Source organism: Pleurodeles waltl, chromosome 11 (genome assembly GCF_031143425.1).
Source record: "Pleurodeles waltl isolate 20211129_DDA chromosome 11, aPleWal1.hap1.20221129, whole genome shotgun sequence".
NCBI lineage: Eukaryota > Metazoa > Chordata > Amphibia > Caudata > Salamandridae > Pleurodeles > Pleurodeles waltl.
The window spans coordinates 743,468,632-743,488,650 of NC_090450.1; positions in this window are offsets into that span (position 1 = coordinate 743,468,632).

Here is a 20,019-nt window from a genome sequence, read left to right on the forward strand (position 1 = left end):
AGTAACCATATATTTATATTTACTTCCTTTGCTTTAGAGCGTAAAACCGACAAATCGCCAATGTTGTGACATCATGTGAACTAAGGGATGATAGTTTTTTTGGTTGTCATTTTTGAAACTTGAAGGATTTTAAATATCAATAACATTTTGTGTCGTTTAAAATTAACAGAAAAAACGCACATGCCGTCAGACTGCAGTATCGTTAAGTCGCTGCCTCACCACTAGGTGGTGCAATTTGATCATTCAGAAACATCCAGTGAGCTAGCAGTAGTGCAGTCTTACAATCGAACTAGCTATATCGTGTCACAATTACTTTTCACATGTCACAAAATAAATTAACACTGATGCCCTTTGAAGACGTCTCTTAACTGTGTATATTCCTGTTTTTAATGGCGAAAACAAATTATAAACACAAACTTAACTGGTGAACTTCATTCACATTAGCGTGAAAATTAACTCCTCATCATCGAATAGCATAATCGGTTCAAAGGAAAGTAAGACCGCCTGCGCCCTGAGATCTATGACGCGGTTTGCGTGCTTTTAATTACGTGCAATCTTCTACCCAGTATAGATCGATAGGCGAATTAACCCCATAGACTGCAGTGCGCCAATGCCACACCAAGTGATGACAAATTACTTGCTATATATGCTGGTAAGCAAACACAGTGTTTACCTTACTTTCAATCAATAAGTGCCTGGCTATCAGTAAACCCTTAGATTCCCAATAGTTCTCTTCATTGCCTACAGCAGTGGTCCGTAAACTTTTGATATCTGTGGGCCCCACTTAATAATTACTGTAACCGGGGAAGTTAGGGTGAACACCTGGTATGGAGGCATATTCACAACAGTGACTGTAAACATTCAGGACAAAAGATCACAATTCAGGACAAAATGTCCAATTTACAGAGACATCTGAGTAGGTCAAGCAATAATATTATAAATGTAAGTAAATAGGCAGCTGACACAAGTGGATGCCACAGTTGGTTTACTGTCTTTGGTAGGTATAATGTAAAGCACCATTGAGCAAATATTAATGTGAAACGTGGCTTATTTAAAGATTGAAAAACTAGCACACGTGCTCAGTAAGCACACTTTGATAGCCACCCTAAAGGACAGCTGTCACTAGAATCTAACCCCTCGCCATGAATTATAGCTCTAGGAGCAATGCTCTGTAAATGGAGGTTTACTTCCATCACATGGGCAGTACTACTTGTTACAACAAAGAGCGAGAGAGAGTTTCTGGAGGTTTCTGCCCTCCTCCTGGTGCTTAGCCTGCTCAAGCAGAGGAAGGCAGAACAAAGGATATCCTTTGGGAGAGGGAGGCAACACCCTCTCCCTTTTGGAATAGGTGTTACCTGGCTTGGGAGGGGTAGCCCCCCAAGCCACCGGTATGCTTTGAAGGGCACATTTGGTGCTCTCCTTGCATAAACCAGTTTGCACAAGTCCAGGGACCCGCGGTCCCTCCTCTGGCATGAAACTGGACAACGGAAATGGGAGTGACCATTCCCCTCTCCATCACCACCCAGGGGTGGTGCTCAGAGCTCCTCCAGGTGGCCACTTGATTCTGCCATCTTGAGGCTAAGGTGGGCAGAGGCCCTTGGGAGCATCTGAGTGGCCAGGCCAGGCAGGTGACGTTACAGCCCCCTCCTGATAGGTGGTCACCCTGCTAGGTGACCAATTCCCCTTCCTTGGCTATTTATGGTCTCCCTCCAGGGTGGGTCTTCATGTTCAACATGCAAGATTCCAGCAGGATTACTCTGCATTATTTACTTCATCTTCTGGCCACCGGAACTGCTAGTGGACTCTTGAGGAACTGACAATCTGCAACTCCTGCGACAACTCTGCTTTGCAACGTTGTTTCTCCGGCTCCTTCCAGCAACTACAACATTTCCCTGGCTGTGCATCCTCGGAGGGAGATGAGTATTCAGCCTGCACTAGAAGCAAGAAGGAATACCCTCTGGAGTGAAAGAGTAACTCCCCTGCATCCGCAGGCACCAACTGCAATGATGTCCGGCTGCGTGGATCTTTTCTCTGGAAAAATATATGGATCCTGCATCACAGGTTGTGGTCTAGAGTGGTCCCCTTGGTCATCTCTACCAGCTGTCCAATTTGGGAGACAGTAAGCCCTTGCCACTCCATGCATGACAGTACCCCTGTGCACAGTGACTTCAGGCTCCATGTAGCCCCGGCCTCCAGCACTCCTCTATACAAAGTACAGTCTCCTGCCTGCTGCTCCAGTGACGTGGGTTTCCTCTTCAGGCGTGCTGAGTGGGCCTCACTGCGACTCCTGTGCCTACTGCCTGTGAGTTGCCTATGGGGGCTACATCCTCATCTCCTGACTCTCCTCACTGCTGAGGGTCACCTGGGGCTCCCCTCCTTGGGTTGAGTCCCCCTGGACCTTCCTGATCCCCGGCAGCTCTGTGATTCTTGCCTTTGCCAAGGCTTGTTGGTGTTTTTTCCACACCACTGACTGACTGCAACTCTTCTTACATCGTGGGACATCATCTGCATCACTTCTGGAACTCCTCTCCTGCTCCAGTGCTGCACAGCTGACTCCTTGCCTTCACCGTCGACCTGGCCCTGCAACTCTAGAAGGGTGGGTAGTGGCTCCTGCCCCAATTAGACACTCCAACTTGAACTGGGCTTGGTCCCCTTCTTTTGCAGGTCCTCTTCTATCAGGATTCACCTTTGATTTCTTCCAGTCTTGTTTGCCTCTTGCACAGTCCTTTTCCAAAGCTTACCTGTGGGTTAGGGAAAAAACAGGTACTTACCTCTTCTCTCCTGGTCACTGAGGGGAACCTTGATACTTACCTTTTGGGGATCCTAGTTCCTCAGTCTCCCCTTTATAGATTCCACTTCCTTGGATGGGGACTGACTTTCGCATTCCACTTACTTAGTACATGGTGTGGTCTCCCCCTGGGGTCTCCATTATTGTCTGTTATTTCACTGTTTTCTATTGCTATCTATGCCAATGCCGGACCTAATGTACATATATTCATGTGTTTACTCACCTTCTAGTGGAGTATTGCCTATACAGTATTTTAGTATTTGTGTTACCATAATAACGTACCTTTATTTTTGTAACTCCATGTGGTTCTTTCATGTGTGACTATAGTAGTATTGCATAAACTTTGCATGTCTCGTAGATAAGTCTTGGCTGTTCGCCCACAGCTACCTCTAGAGAGCCATGGCTTCCTAGACACAGTCTACACCTCAATATTAGGGGATACCTGGAACTTGAATAAGGTGATAAGACCATAGGTGATCACCACAGACCAGGCCAGCTACCTGCAGTATGGTTCACCAACTGGCCCAAATTTGGGCTCTGACTGGACCAGAGAAACGGACACTCTGTCCCTCTATGCAGCCAATGTCCTTTTTGACGTCCAATATCTTGCCTTGTCTTGTCCACTAGCCCTTCAAATATTGTATACATGCAGCATATTTTTGGGCTTGAAAGTTGCTACGACCAAGTCAGTGGTCTACCTAATACAGGGCGATAAAGCAGTGATGCACTAGTCTTACATAAGGTTGCAACCAAGGGTTTTACATGCCTTCAGGACTGATGACAGAGTGGCAGGGAAACGTGGTTCCTTTGCTAGATAGTCTCCTGCAAGACTTCTTATACTGGTCCCATTCTGGCTATCCTTGATGAGGTGAGCCCCCATAATCAACTTTGTGTCACTCCCTCAAATGCGGTACTAACTACATAATTATCCCCACTGCTTTGCTGTGACAAATTTACATGACTCACTGCCATGTGGAGAATAAACATAATCCCAGGCTGGCCATGTGTAAATGTGTGAAGTCCCCATATGATTTAGACTTGAATATGGGTGACATTCTATCATACGCTGCACCTTTTATAAAGGGGCATACTTCCAGTCTCTCACCCCTGACATCCAAGAAAATACGGGTGTAGAATAATACAGTGCAGGTCATTAAATGGGATAAGTGTCTCATAGGTGACACTGTCCTGTGGATGAGCACAATATTAAAAGAAATTCAGTCCCTATTGGGTTTCAGGGTCTGGGACATCAGTTGCATGTCCAAATTAGGGGATGTTGTGGTGCAGAAAACTGTCTGCTCATTTTGCAACCTACAATCAGAACTCCAGCTCCATAAATATCAGTTCGCTAAACACTTACAGCTTGAGCATGCCATCCTCAGATGACTGAAATAGATCAACGCCCTCCCAAAGTTTATCCCATTAGAAGCCAAACTGCTGATGAGTGAAATGGGGAGGCATAGAATATCAGCCACATAAATCACTCATTCCTTTTTAATACAAGTGAAGCTTGTGAGGCAAACCTTGACCCACTTGATTAATTGAAGTGGTGAGACGTCGCAGAGGTTTCATGGGAGGTGACAACCTCAGCTCAATTCAGATTGATCGAGTATAAGTGCATGCACTGCACCTACTTGATATGCGAAAAGCTCGAGAGCTTCTGTTATGTATCCTCTGTTCTATTCATAACACGTAATGATGTGGAAGTGGACTTCCTGCCCAGGATTCACACCTCTTGGCTTAGGAAGTGTAAAGGAGATTTCTCGCTAACACCCAAATCTGCCCTGCTCATTATTCTATTGAACATTGAAGAGATAAGCTATACCAGAACATTTCCACACATCAATATCAGAGTGGCTAAGAGGGAGACCTTGTTTGCAAATGGCACAATATGACTTCCCCAGACCTGAAACTTGGGCAGGTGGCCTAGACCACTGCATGACACTGGAGAGCTCGGTATATAGGCCCCAGGCTGCCCTCAAAAACACCAGAAAATATGTGACTCCAGCAGATCCTACAAAGGCATTATAAAATGACTGATGAAGAGTGCATGGACAAGAGGTAAGGGCTAATTGGGAAGATGGCCAACGGAAATGTGTGTGCGTGACCTGACTATTCTCAGGATGCCAATGCCAGTACTAATTTGCCTACATGAAAACTCAGGTTGAAACAATATGCTTTGTGCAAGGGTTAAGGGTGTGTGTGAAACTAGTGCATTTTCACATAGATGCAAAATTGCATTAAAATTACAATAAAATGCAATTATTTAGCAATATACTTGGGGGCGTGGCCAACATGGTGACCGGAGTGGCAGCATAAACTGCAGCTCCGATCCCGGCCCCTTCAGATATCCTGACAGCGGCGCCTGTTCCCCCTTTTAAAGGTGACAGGCGTCGCCTATTCAGCTGCCCGGGACCTGCACTTGTAGCCGCGACTACATATCAGACGACGCTGCCGCTCTGTATGCTGCGAGCGGACCACTGGGCTGCCGTGCCCACGGCCGCGGCTGCGGCCTGTGCGATGCTGCCTGGAGCCACGGGCCGCCTCCTGGAACTCGGCGTTGAGTGGCGGAGCCGCGCCCAGACTACTGAAAACACTGGGAAAGCTCCGGCCCGGTGGATAGCTCTGGAGGCGGGTGCTTAACACCTCACAACCTCCTGGGGTAGCGGCGCCGCTGCGAGGCTGAGCCTGCCGTGGTGCCGCGCCCCGCCTGCTGATGCCCGCTGATGTGTGCTTCTGCCGTCTGTGGCCTCCGTGCTGAGGCGCTGCCGCTGGTGACCGTGCCCTGGCTCCCCTGCTCACCGGGAGTGGGCTCATCCGACGCCCACCTGTGCCCCAAGGCTCGGAGGAGCTGCAACCTGCCTGGGTGAGGCCTGCTGGAGCAGAGGCCTCGTGGATTACGTGTAGCCTGGCAGCTGGGCCTTAGGTGCTGCCAATGAGACCTCAGGCCTGGGTCCCCATTTGGAACTTGTTTTAACTTTACTATGGGAGCCCACGCAGCACAACAAACCAAAGAAGGGAAGAAGGAAGGGGGAAAAGAAGAAGGAAAAAGGTGAGCCTTTCGGCGACATTAATCGAGTCGCGGTGCGAGAATAGGACAACTACCTCCCTCCAGACCAACTTACACAGAGCAGTTTGAGTCACTAACAAGGCAAATGAGTTACCCCCCCTGACCCTCTGGGCCCTACATATAATGCCCCATCAGCGCAACCAGCCCCAGGCCGTGCAAGCAGCCGCCAAAATTCTAGGCCCTTACCCATCTTCCTTCACTGGCCTGCTATTGCTTTGCTTGGCTTCAGCGCCCATGTTGAACTAAACTGCAGCGCGCCCCCTGATTCGGCCGTATACAACACTTCCCACATCTCTGCTGCTCCGGTGCCCCTACATGGATGCTGGGCTTCGCCGCTTTACGTGGATATAGGAGAATAACACGCTTGACCCCCCTGCCGACAGGAGTCCGAAAGCACGGCGTGCATACGGCGCAGCGCTAAAGCACTCTGCTAACCACCAGGAACGCAGGAAGCGGTGGCGGCGTTTCCCAAACTTCACGTGACACCTAACTGACTCTAGCATGTTGCTTCGGGCCTTCAATAGTTATCCATAGCCCTCTGGAACCGGGCTCTCACAACGCCACAGCTTACTTGTCTGTCCGCCCTGCTTGCATCGCCCCTAGGCGGTCCTACTGCATTATTGACCACCTGGTACCGCACCCACCAAATGGTCAAACCAAAAACCCCACGAGCACCTCCGGGTAGAATGGACTCCAGCACCCTCCCGTCCTCAGAGGCCCACGTCACCATGCAACTGGCTTTGCAGAAGATGGAACTTACCTTACAATCACACATGTCACAGTTTGAAAAGATATTGCAAGCCATCCTAGACACAAAGTCCACCCTGGAAGCCAAAATAGGCTCGGTGACAGAAGATGTCAACATACTGCGCACTGATCAACTCGCACAAGCTGACAGGGTGTCTGAACTGGAAAAAGACTCCGTATCCCTCCCCCGGTCTGTGAAAGACCTCCAATCGCAATTGACTCACTTAACCGAAGTAGACTTCTTAAAACGTAGAGCTGCGGATGCAGAGGGAAGGTCCCGTCGCAACAACATTCACTTGGTGGGGTTCCCTGAGCGTGTCGAAGGCCCCAGCACAGAATTATTCGTAGAACAATGGCTCATGGAAACAATTCTTAAAGACAATATCCCAAAGTTTTTCCTCCGTTGCGCGTGCCCACAGGGTCCCTGGCAGAAGCCCCCCACCTGGTGTGCAGCCTCGCCCGTTGATAGCAAGACTCCTTAATTACCGCAATAGAGACCTCATCCTACAGCTATTCCGCAAATCAGGCCCGTTACCCTTTGAAAACGCAGAGATCACAGCTTACCCAGACTTTACAGCAGAACTTCAGAGGAAGCAGAGTTCTTTCTATTGTGTTAAAAAAAGCCTTTGCGAACATAACATCAAGTATTCATTGCTGTTCTCAGCCAGACTCCGTGTTCAAGACGATACATGGGTACTCTTCTTCACTACACCAGAAGATGCCTGGACCTGGCTGCACGCCAAGGGCTTGACCGACCTGATAGACACAAGCACTCTGGGGGAAAAATAGTCCTCTCCCAAGACAAGGCGTAGGCAACGCAAAAAACAAGGCAGTAAACCCTCACCTGAACAGTCACAAACGGAGCGCTCCCTTCTCCTGCAAGCCACATCTAGATTTGTTAACATGTCGCCAACAGCCCTGTCCACTCAAACTGACGGGGAACCAGATCACAACGTAAATTCCGATTCTGCAGAATCTGTACGAGGAACTACCCTCACGCCGCGCACAGCAGATGATATTTGCTGAGACAATTAAGCACCACTTATTCCCCCTTTCCCTTTTTTTTTTTTTCATCGCCCTGCTCTGGTCCTTATATACAATAACATGGCCTGCCTCCCACAGCTGATCAGAAATGGCCTGGCGGCACCACTGGTCCTTCATTGCAACATGTTAGCCGCTCGCGGTCCTGGGCGGCTGAACCAGCACTGATAACTTGGGCAGGGTAATCCCATGACTTAGAACAAGCGTCCTTTGGCATCCCCCTGCTCCATATGGACTGTTCTCCCAAGCCAGTAATCGCTGGAATTTCTTTTGATTCGTCATTATTTCAGTTGATGTTATACACTGTTCTTGGTTGCATTTTTAGTCAATGGTTTTGTCACATGTTATCTAATCGTAAACACACTCACAATTGCGCATGTCACATTTGCCTTACCAAAAGGCTTATGCTCAACAACACTAAGGACATTAACTGGCTAGCCTTGGAGGGTAACCGACACGATACTACCACAATGGGGGCGGGGGACACACACCTCTCCTGTTTGGCTAAACCCATAATTGCATCATGACCTCTCAAACTCAACAAGGTATCTTGAAATATAAGATACTCACATGGAATATCAGAGGTATGGCAACACCGCGTAAGAGGCAAAGGATGCATACCTTTCTCAGGAGACATCAGGTACACATAGCCCTATACTCCCCAAATTCAAATCAACGCGATTTCCTGCAAACGCTCACCACTCGTAAACTTAGCGACCCCACATTAGAGTGCATATGGGGGGGCGACTTTAACAGTGTCCCAGACACTTAAATAGACCGCTCATTTCCCCCACTTGACATGGCTCCATCCAATCGTACCTCATTAGAACTAGCAAACTGGGCCTCCAACAATGGTTTGAGAGATATCTGGAGGGTCGGTCACCCCACCCACCGTGAATACTCTTATTATTCCTCTGTGCACAAGCTACATACCAGAATAGACATGATTTTCGTATCCGCAGCCGTAATCCAGAAAGTGTGCATGGCCGAGTACCTGGCACGCACCATCTCAGATCATAACCCGCTCTGCACAATATTGGCTTGGAGCCGCACACACACTTGCATACCAACATGGCGATTACAGACAGAAGCTCTTTCAGACCCCCCCTTCCACCCAGAATTGTCCAAACGATTGTCAGATTATTTCTCTCTGAACAAAAATACAACCTCATCTCGTGCCCACAAAGTGGTAATACGCGGACACTGCCTTGCGGACACAGTGGGGGTAAGAAGGACACTCACTAAAGAGTTAGAAGTTCTGGAGGTTAAACTCCGCAAAGCGGAGGTTGAGGTTTCCAGGAACGAGTCCACGCTGGCAGCACTGAATTCGCTTAGAGCTGCTTATAGAGAAGTAGACACCAGACTATGTAAGCATGATTACAGACACTACATGACACAACAACACGCTGAGGGGGATAGATCAGGTAGACTGTTAGCATGGCTGACTCGCCAACCCTCGCAACCCTCACCCATAGGCGCGCTACGTTTGAACTCTGACAACATCATCAACACCCAAGTAGGAATTAACAAAGCCTTCTCTACATACTACAGCGCCCTATATACCCCTCCTTCCCCCCCATCAGAGCAGCAATTAGTTGACATATTATCACTCGTTCACCAAAACCAACACATTATTGACAATGCAGACACATTAGACGGTCCCATCACTATGGAAGAACTGCGCTTAGCTCTGTCACAAATGGCACGTACCAAAACCCCTGGTTCGGATGGCCCACCGGTAGAGTATTTTAAATCTCATGCTACTCACCTCCTTCAGCCACTCATAGAGGTATTCAACGAAGCGCGCAATAAACTACAACTGCCAGACTCTATGCGCGAAGCCCTGATAGTCGTCCTTCCAAAGGCGGGCCGTGACCCTCTTGACATTAAATCATACAGGCCGCTCTCCCTACTAAACACAGACTGCAAACTACTTGGAAAAATACTGGCAAATAGGTTACTCCCCTACCTACCAAACTTAATACACTCTGATCAGTCTGGCTTTATTCCAGGGAGAAGCACCTTTTTAAATATTAGAAGACTGATCCACATAATGCATAACACCACAGAACCAGATGCGGTGGCCCTCTCACTAGACATTGAAAAAGCGTTTGACACGCTAAGCTGGGACTATCTTATGCGCACACTCAATGCGTTTGGTTTCGGCCCCGGTTTTATTAGATGGATCAAAACGCTCTGCTCCAAACCCACAGCTCGAGTCAAAAATGGACGTGCTATCTCCGAAGCATTCCCCATAGGCAGAGGCACCAGACAAGGTTGTCCATTATCCCCCTTATTATTCGCAATAGCCATGGAACCATTAGCAATTAAGCTACGTAGTTACGCCCACATATGGAGCATCACTGAATCCAATACACATCATATTATATCCTTATACGCAGATGATGCCCTGATATACTTGCGTAATCACTCCACCTCCATGGCAGGGGTGATGCCAATACTGGACTCCTTCGCACTCGCCTCTAGTCTACGTGTTAACTGGTCCAAGTCAAGTATTTTCCCTCTCACTCCCATACCAATCGAATTTCACATGGCACTACCGCAATATCAACTGCCATGGTCTCACACTACCTTTAAATACCTTGGGATACAAATTTACCACTCCATTGCCGATGTGAAAGAGGGCAACATTGACAGGGCACTCAGTTCTACCCACAGCTCACTGTCGTTTTGGAGCTCACTTCCCCTATGCCCCATGGGTCGGGTAGCCATAGCCAAAATGCTCATCCTTCCTAGGTTTCTATATTATTTTACCGCCCTTCCATTATGCCTACCACGCTTGTTTTTTCACAAACTGCACTCATTACTAACCAAACTGCTCTGGGGCAAAGATAGACGCAGAGTAGCGTTGTATATAACGCAATATCCGCAAGAAGCAGGCGGACTGGGCATGCCTAACTTCGAAATATACTATGCAGCTGCCCATCTGCTGTGGCTATCCACATGGCTCAGGGAAACTCCTCCTCCCGAATGCATAGTGCTGCGGGCATATACAGCTCCGCAAATGATACTGACCTCACTACTATCCAGCCCTAACCACCTACCATCAAAACCGATACTGTTGGAAGCAGCTAGATTCTGTTGGCGTAGATATGTTCAAAGCAAGACCCCCTCGCCTCCTTACTCCCCTCTTTTACCGCTGCATCAACTGCCGGGCACCCAAACACTCTCATTTCACCATGATACGCGCGACATGAGTACACTGAATGTGGGTGATTACTACTCAAGCTCCACAATGCGCACCTTCGAAGAACTAGTGGCCGATGGGGTCATGCACACAGGAGCCTTTTTGACATATAGCGCCACTAAACGACTACTTAATAACTTATGGGGACCTGGCAACAACGAGCCACGCGAATCCTAATTACTCACCACTATCCTTACTATAGGAAGCACAAAAGGCATCATAACTAAACTATATAAAGTGCTTCTAGCTGAAGTCTGCTCTGACCTGCCGCTTGCTAAAGCACGCTGGGACTCCGCCCTCCCTTCACCATTACCACAAAAAAACTTGGGTTGCGGCTCTCACAATGATCAAGTCAGCATCCCGCAATCCCACATTGCGGTACACCCAATTTAATTATATTCACCACTCATACCTATCCCCGGCCCCAAAGAATATACCCAAACACAAACCCGGTATGCCCCAGATGCGCCATCCCAGCAGCAGACTTTTACCACATGGTCTGGAGCTGCCACTCAATAAACTTGGCCTGGCAACGCATTACGGACGTTACAGCAGACATCTCGTCCCACACTCTTTTACCCACCCCGGACTCTTGCCTACTTGGCATACGACACCGTGCCAAAGGCGATAAACATCTTCACAGATTTATCGACTTAGCATTTGTTGTCTTCAAGCGCCTGATTGCTACGCACTGGAAGGCCCCCCACGTCCCCTCTCATTCTGCCTGGCTCCGCGACTTACATAGTCGCTCACAAGCCGAAGCTCAGACATTACGCTTACTACAACATAAAGGCCTAATACAAGATGGTGCCGAAGCCTGAGATATTTTTGTGGTAGCAATAGAAGCTAGGGATAACACATTCCCCCTAAACTAACAATTGTATATGTATTATTTCTCTGCTCAATATCTATGCCATGCAACTCCCAGATGCCCCCTCATCACTCTGTTTTAACATCTCCACTTCCCTCCTCAGTGTAACAACGTAACGCTTCAGGGTGCTTCTCCTACGGCTATGCTTTTATGTAACCCATGCCTAGCATTGCTCACTACACTACTGGCTCCGCGTCCCTTTCTGCCCCACAATCCATACCTCAACTCCGGCCTCACACCTCCCATACACAGCAGTTGTATCTCTCTCCTTCACCTCTTACCCTCCAATTGGTGTAGCCAGCACCATGTGTGATATCAGCATTCATTATTCGGTACGCAGTTGTGACTTTAACCACTTGTTGCACAGTTTTAAGTTGTATTTCAGCTCTTCATTACGCAATAGCACTGTACAAGCTTACAAATGTGTGTAAACAGATCGTAAAATTATTAACAGCAGAATGTACTGTTGTGTGTGCACAATACTTAATAAATAGATTTAAAAAAAAAAAAAGACAAAGACACATTTAGCAATATACTTTAACATAAAATGAGCCCTGGCATGCATTTCAGGCTAAAACACATCACCGAAAACAAAAGTCTTGTGAATAACAGCTGTTTGTGATTTGGTCATTAACGTTGTTCCCATGCTATAATGCAGTGTAATTACGTGACCTGGTATAATGGTGTAATTTCAGGAATTTAATGTAACAATCGTAACACAAAATTCCTGAAACTGCATTGGCGTAATTTACATTTTGTACACACCTTGCAAGGATGTGATTTGTCCTATGTATGTTCTATCGAGAAATGCCAAGAAAGTTTATTGTTAAAAAAAAGTTTGTTCATCACAACTAATCCATACACGCTCCTACATCATCCATTCATCCACCCACCTAAGTTTATCCATCAAACCGAGCACCGTCCATTTATCCGTGTACCCACCCACACAATACATCCTCCCAGATCCACACATTCATCCATCCATCCATCACCCATCAATATTATGGACCAATGCAGCCATATATTAATCCATTCACCCATCTACACACAATCCATTCATCACCCACAATCTGCATCCATGCACCCATCCATAAGGCCATCCATCCACAGGTCCATCAATGCACCTCAAACAATAACAGAACTTAAAAATGAATTAACAACATGCTCAACATTAATGCATGAATGAATGGTATGTGCTTACAAATCTTTGTGCAAATTGTGTGGGAGGAAAACGACAAAGAATGAAAATGAATGTGAAAGCCTTTAGAATAAATGAAATTATTTGTTCTGTTGACAGTATATTTCTGTTACATTAAGTGCTCTTTAAACTATTACTCCTTTGGTGGTGCACTGGAAGGCAGTTCTAATGTCGGTTTGGCTAATGGGGAGCAGATTAGAAAGACACCACAGCAGCTGTTAGCTGCACAGTGTATAGAATGATCCTGCAAAACTGAACGTGCTGAAATTACGGACAAATGCTGTCCGTTAAAAGCCTAATTACGGACATTAGGCTGAATTTATGGACAGTCCGTGAAATTGACGGCCAGGCAGTCACCCTAGGGGAACCCGGACAGAATCATTATTAGAATCCAGGGACCCCCACTGAGTCATTACTGGAATCTGGGAACCCTGACTTGAGAATTTTCGATGATATGAACTGCAAAACAATATATGAAAAAATGCAGAACAAGCATTCATCAAATAAACTGAAACTTTATTTTTTATTAATTAAAGAATATATTAATCAGAGGGATGGAGCATGCCTAAATTCAATCAAGGCCACTCAGTGTCCTATCTGAACTCTGTTTCCTGCACTTGCACTGCCGCCCCAAATCAATCTGAGGATACTGACTTAATTTCTAGCTTCCAGTTTCAGATTCCTTCACAGTTACAGAACGTCTTAAAATGTAAAAAAAATTGTTTTCAATTTTGCTTTTTAATATACACTTTATTATTGTGCTAATACTGTTTAGTTGTCTAAGCAGTCGTGGACCTCCTGCATGGGCTTCGCGGACCCTCCGGAGTCCTCGGACCACTGGTTAAGAACCACTGGTCTACAGCAACCCTGTCGCAAAATGGCGAGGTTGGAGCTGCGCTTTCTTTATATGGGCTGCAGAACAATGGAATGTGCTATCCATTCACTTAAGTCCCAACCAAAACAGTTAACCAATAGGGAATTTCTAAAGATTTTGACTTTTATCATTTATAAAAACCACTGCATACCCGTGTAGCTTTTCGGGATAGATAGCTAATGCCAGGACACTCTTGGGCTTCCTGTTGCGCCTCACAAATTGCTAACATAACATAATACATCCTCCGATTCCTCTTGGTCATCCAATTAGAGTTCTCCTTCAAAGTTGCTCTGCCTAGGCTCCTCTCCCAGCAGGGATGATGTTACTCCAGGTACATTTGTTTTCTATCAGTCAGGTGCTCCCTAACATCATGACGCCTTTGGTCTTGACATTAGCAAATTAGCAAAAGGTATACCAAATTCTTTATCTCTAGGCTCCGAACTTAATATTTTACAGGGATTTTATTTGGGAAATAAACTAGGTTGGAACTCAGTTAAATTGAGCACCAAGTCAGTGTTTATTTTGTACCTGTGCTTGTTGGTGCTCAGCTCCAGCACTCATTTCACAGAACCGGGATCTTAATTCATCCTGTGGGCCATGTACCATTGTCAAATCTTACTAAAACAATTTGACTACTGAAGCAAGGTGTTTCCATGTCCTGCTTGTTTTCATTCGAAATCAGTATATATTTTTTATCTTTATGTTTCATTCTATAAACATTACAGTACAGCAGTGATCGGGGTTGTGAGAATCAAGTACAGTATTTAGATTATGAAATTACACATTTGTCAACTATAAAGTGCTTGTGTCCTTACAAATACCATCCAAATGCGCCGAGCCTCACAGGGTATATGCGAGTTATAAGCATGTCTCGGAGTGACTCAAGTGTGCCCCCCTCCCATTGGTTTCATCCCCCTCCAATTCCTCGTCTGCGCTTTGGCTGTCCGATGAGCTTAATTCGTCCTCGGGGTGCAATGTGTGTCGCTCAGCATCCTCCATCTCTCAAGATCCTCATCTACCTTATCTTTCCTGATAGTTCTTAAGTAGATCTGGTCTGCTATGCCCCATTCCTGTAAGTCCCTGTGCCACCTGTCCATCTAGGGTGACCTCTGTCCCATCCATGTGATGGCTACTCTATTCCTTTTGCGAAATCAGTATCATTTTGTAATGAGATTTGTTAGTGAGACGATTTAAAATTGAGAATGTTGATGCTGCCTTACAATACTAATTACGAAAATAATAAACTTCAGCTACTTTTATATGACTGTCGATTGCCCAGAGGAAGTCTTCCTCTACATTTCGAAACACATATTGGCAAAGAATCAGCATTACAAATCAAGGTAGTACCATTACAATTGTACCCACATATCATGAGTTATTTGTAACAGCACTTGAAACTGTAATAATCCAGATCATCAGAAATAAAAATAAATATAATCGCCACAGAATTTAACCAAACTTGGGAAGTGTAATTGGTGTTAAAAAAAAACAACAAAAAAGGTGCGTCAACATTTAGAGTAACAAATTATACCCATCCACTTTCAAAGGATTCCGACTGTCGCTGATCTAGCATGCAAAACTGTGCACAGTTTACTTGACCAGAACATGTTTGCTCCCTTTCGTTTCATGCTTGTCAGATGCAGAAGGGCTTATTTTGATGATTGAACTAGCAGCACAACATTTGAAACTATTAGATTAAAAAAAAAAGTACATCTTGGCACACACACATCTCGGATCACCTCCTTGCCCCAACCAAACAACTTGCTGGAGGGGTGAGGGAGAGCACTAAAGTCTTAGGGTAATGCCAGCGTTGGAACTGGCAGTGTCAGTGGTGAAAGTGGATAGCTATCTCCTTGGAATACTTTTGGGCCCTCACACCTATTTCCCTTTTTTCTCTAATAAATTAAGCCCTGGCTTCCAAAATACTTTTTCTTATTTTATTAATTCAATAATTTACTGAATATCCAAAACCACTCTAGTGACTTGGGTGTTTTCTGCTTGACTTTCCTAGAAGACATTTGTAGTTGTGTTCAAGACTCAGCATTGACTGCTTGTATGGTGTCTACAGAGAGCTTTATCTTTTTGCCAATGCTCTTGCCATACCAGAAAAGAGAAACAAGGACTGCACATAGAATTGCTTAGGTCTGCCCTTTAATTGCCTCTTTACACCAGCATACCATTAGATTGACCAACAGTTGTGTTAGTCCACGTAATGAGTGCATACTTTGACGTGCAAGGATGCTAAAGTCCCCATGTACTGCAATAATCATTTTTATATGTATTTTAGAGTTGTATAAAATGGCATTTATTTGAGCTTTATGCTGCATATGTTGCACACTTCCCTGATGGCAGGTCTCCCTCATCCTTCGCCTCTATCAGAGGCATGTTGCCCATGCACATGCACAACCCCAAAGACACCAACCTTGTCCTTATACTGTGTCCATGACCTGCAGTCCTCGTGCTCTGTACTTCAGGGATTTGTCGTCTGTTCTCTCTCTCCACGTGGCATGCATTTCCACAGAAGGAGCCTCCATGTTAGGACTTTCTGCCCTCCGCTTAGCCTTTGCCCTTTGCTCGGGCCTGGTTTGTATTCTCTCTGTGTTCATGATGCAGCAGGCACACGAAGTTCCAGTGACCCATGGTGCTGCTTTCTTGTTCATCCGTCGTCTATATGCTGTTACAGGGCCTGACCAGTCATTGAGGGGAGGCACAGTATCCAGTGTGAGGATTAACAGGAAGAACATGAAGTCCTGCTGGATCCCTGGACCACCGCTGCATATTTCATGCAACAAGTTCACCCTCCTTACTGCAACAGATGCAGAGACCTAAATATGTACAATAACAGATTCTCCAGAAAAGATCTCAGTGGAAAACCAGTACACTGTACCACCCTGACCAATACCCGTAAGCGCCATCTGAGAGGACACTGCAGTGCCATTGAACTGCAGTAAGTCTAAGGCCCAGCAGAACAAACTTAGGCTAGGTTTGTTCTTCCTGAGGCTACTAAGTTACAACCCTCCTATTACTTTACTACCCTGTGCAGACCCAACTCTCGTATCTTGTGCTTAGCCCAGCTTAGCTAACACTCACACGGAGTTGCCAAAGAGACAAAGGGCCAAGCTGTCGTCAGTAGATGTCCATTGACAGCACCATAATTCTTACCACCTTATTTACTTCTCACCACTCTTTGCAGTCCACTATTGAATAGTGTTCAAACCTGATGATTTATTCCTGGTTAAGCTTGACAACTTGAATATGTCCTTTAAGTGGTTTTGGGAGCTCACTGGAATAAGAACCTTGCGGGAAAAACACTATGAAAGGAAAAAGGGGAACGCGCATAGTGGAAAAATGCTAGTTGGGTGTTGGCAGTGACCTTGAGTATCTAAACATCTAAGTCAAATCCGCGACCATATATTTATTGTGTGTTGCTTCAGAATAGGAAATATATATTTGATTTACCGGAGATCAAATGTAGTCTAACACTGCAGCAACACATGGTTTTCCCTCACGTTTGTATGTCATTGGAAGAGATAGGCGTTGTTGCCTACTTTAAAATGTTGTTTTCTGTTCCTATTAACTTTTAATTTCGAGAGATATTTCTTACACTCAAACACCTCTCTCAAATCGTATTGTTTTAGGTTTGAAAGGTGTAATGGCCCTTCATAGCAAACATGATGTCTTCTATACAGACTTGAAGGGGCTTTGTATCAGCCTCCTTCCTCTTTTGCTCAGGAAGCTTCACCTGCTGGCCTGAGACATTGTTGATCACATCTCTGATCAGTCTAAGTATTTTAGTTTCACTTTCTTTCTATTGACTGTTTGGGTGTATGTGTTTGCGTGAGCCCAATTTACAACTACATGTATTACTCAGAAAGACATCCACAAGTTCACTCCCTTCTACCTGGTTGGAAAATTGAAAGTTTCCGGAGCTCAACGAGGATCAAGAAATGCTGAGCCCCTCCTGCTCAAACATGTGGCTTTCAAGCGAGGACGCTGCATGAGGCAGGCATTCTCTGGTAATGCAACAAGGCTTTGGAATTCCCTCCTTCCAGAGCTTTGCACAACTTCTTGTCTGTTCGCATTCGAAAGGGAACTCAAAAAACTCCTATTTGAGGGACATTTTGATTAAAGTGGACATCCTTGCTTCTCCTATGTTGACTTCACCTGTCTTTCATGTTATGGAATGTTTGTTCTCTTTGATGTCTTGGTTACATGCTGCCAATGTACTGTAGTGCTTAGCTAACCACTTCTTCTCCTGTAATGTCCTTGCTCATATGAACTGTTTGTTCCTTGTTTTCGTGGTGCTAATTGGTTATTTTATGATGTTTGTTAACCTGCTTGCTTGTAAAGCGCTCTAATGCCTCTGGGCCAATTCTGTGCTATATAAAAGCTGCAAAAAAGTAAATAATGATGTAACGTGGGATGTTTTTACATGACCCGCTTCTATCATTGGTATGACCTCAAACTATTACAGTAGGTTGTCTGGGGAAGAGGGTGAGTTTGAGAACATTAAACATTAATCTTTTTGTACTGAGGAGTCGAACACCCACAAATCAAGCTTGGGAGATGTAGGTCCCATTTGAAAGGAGTCCTGTGCCTTTTAGCCAAAGGAGGAGCATTTGGTAAGTGTGGCTTGATCAACAGGTTTCTATTAGCTTTTTGATTCTTGTACAACTACTATGCATAGCTGAAAATGTTCACCAGTGGGTACCAAATTAGATGTTCTTCCCTCAGTAGAATGAGGGTTTCTAGAGGACTACTCAATAACCCCAGGAAAAAGTTTCCTTTTCACAGCCAAAGCAAGGTGAAAATATTTTCTATGTACATGCCTTCTTTTTCCCTACCCAGCATCAGCAGTAGTGCTCTCCCTTCAGGGGCATGTAAAGCATGCCTGCACTGCCAACATCTTTTCTGTCTCCAACAATCAAAATTAAAAAGTTTGGCTGTAGATGTTGGGGCTGATGGCGCAATGCCTCTGGCTGGGGGGGCTACTTTAATTTATTGGTAATTAAGGTACTGGCTAACTTATGTTTTTCTTTCCATTCTTCAAATATATGTCGTGGCTTTTATAGACTCCGTTTTATTTTCGTACATTTTATTTCTAGTGTTCTAGGATCCTCCAAATAATTGTTGTTTCCACCATTAATAAAATATTTGTGGGTTGAAAGATACGAAGCAGTTTGTTATTTCAGGTATTGCTTCTTTTATTGACCTGAATACAATGTCACCCAGAAGTTGAAAACGGGGATTTGCTGTCACTTGGATGTTCCACACAGGTAATGCCAGGCATTCAGGTATATTTACATCAAATGTACGCATCACTGCATGACCATTGTAAATCTCAGACTCCATCTATGAGTAAGAGCGGTGCAGTGATGGGAACAAATGAAAGCTGGTTGTGTTGGCCTGACATTCTCTTATGAAAATACCTAGAAGCCTGCCCATTGGGCTACGAGATTTGACAATAAATCCGCTTTTAGAAGAACTGTGATGATGTTTGCCATAGTTTTTGAGGCCTTGACCCTTTTTCATCCTTGTAAACTGTCTCAGCACAAACGATATTCACAATGGAGCTTCTCAGATCTGCTTTGGTTTTACCTTTTGACTGGCTGCGGCAATATTTTTCGGTATTTAAGAAAGTATGGTCAGCCTGTTCGATGAGTAAAGTAAACCTTTGACCTCATAATGGCACCTTTAAATAATAACTTGCTATTATCGAGTCCCTAGAATGTTCTTAATGTTAACGTTTTTATGAATAACGTGGATTTGAAGTGTGACTGTTCATTTTGTACAGGTAGTCTTGCTATTGACTTGTAAGTAGTAATCCCAAAATGATTTTTAAAAAGCCCTCTGTCCAGAGGTGTGAGCAAATTGAGCTATTTATGGTGGTCGATAGTGAAGAGATTAACAGTTGATTCATACAGAATTATATATATTTCTATTGGAAATATAGAAATGATGGCTCCCTCTTTTCACCTAGAAATGGGGACTGTCAATTGGAAATGTAGAGCCCTTGGAAAACTGTGCAGAGGTGGATAAATTGTTGGGACAGGTGATCAACAATTAAGGTTTGTGAAAGGTGTAAGTTCAGACAGCTTTAGTGTTTCTGCCAGAACCTATGTCGATTACACTAAAAATATTTGGGTCAGCCCCTGCTTGAAGAAAGCGTCATTCACTCTGAAGATCAGGCCAAAGGCGGTTTGGGTTGGACATTTTCTATGT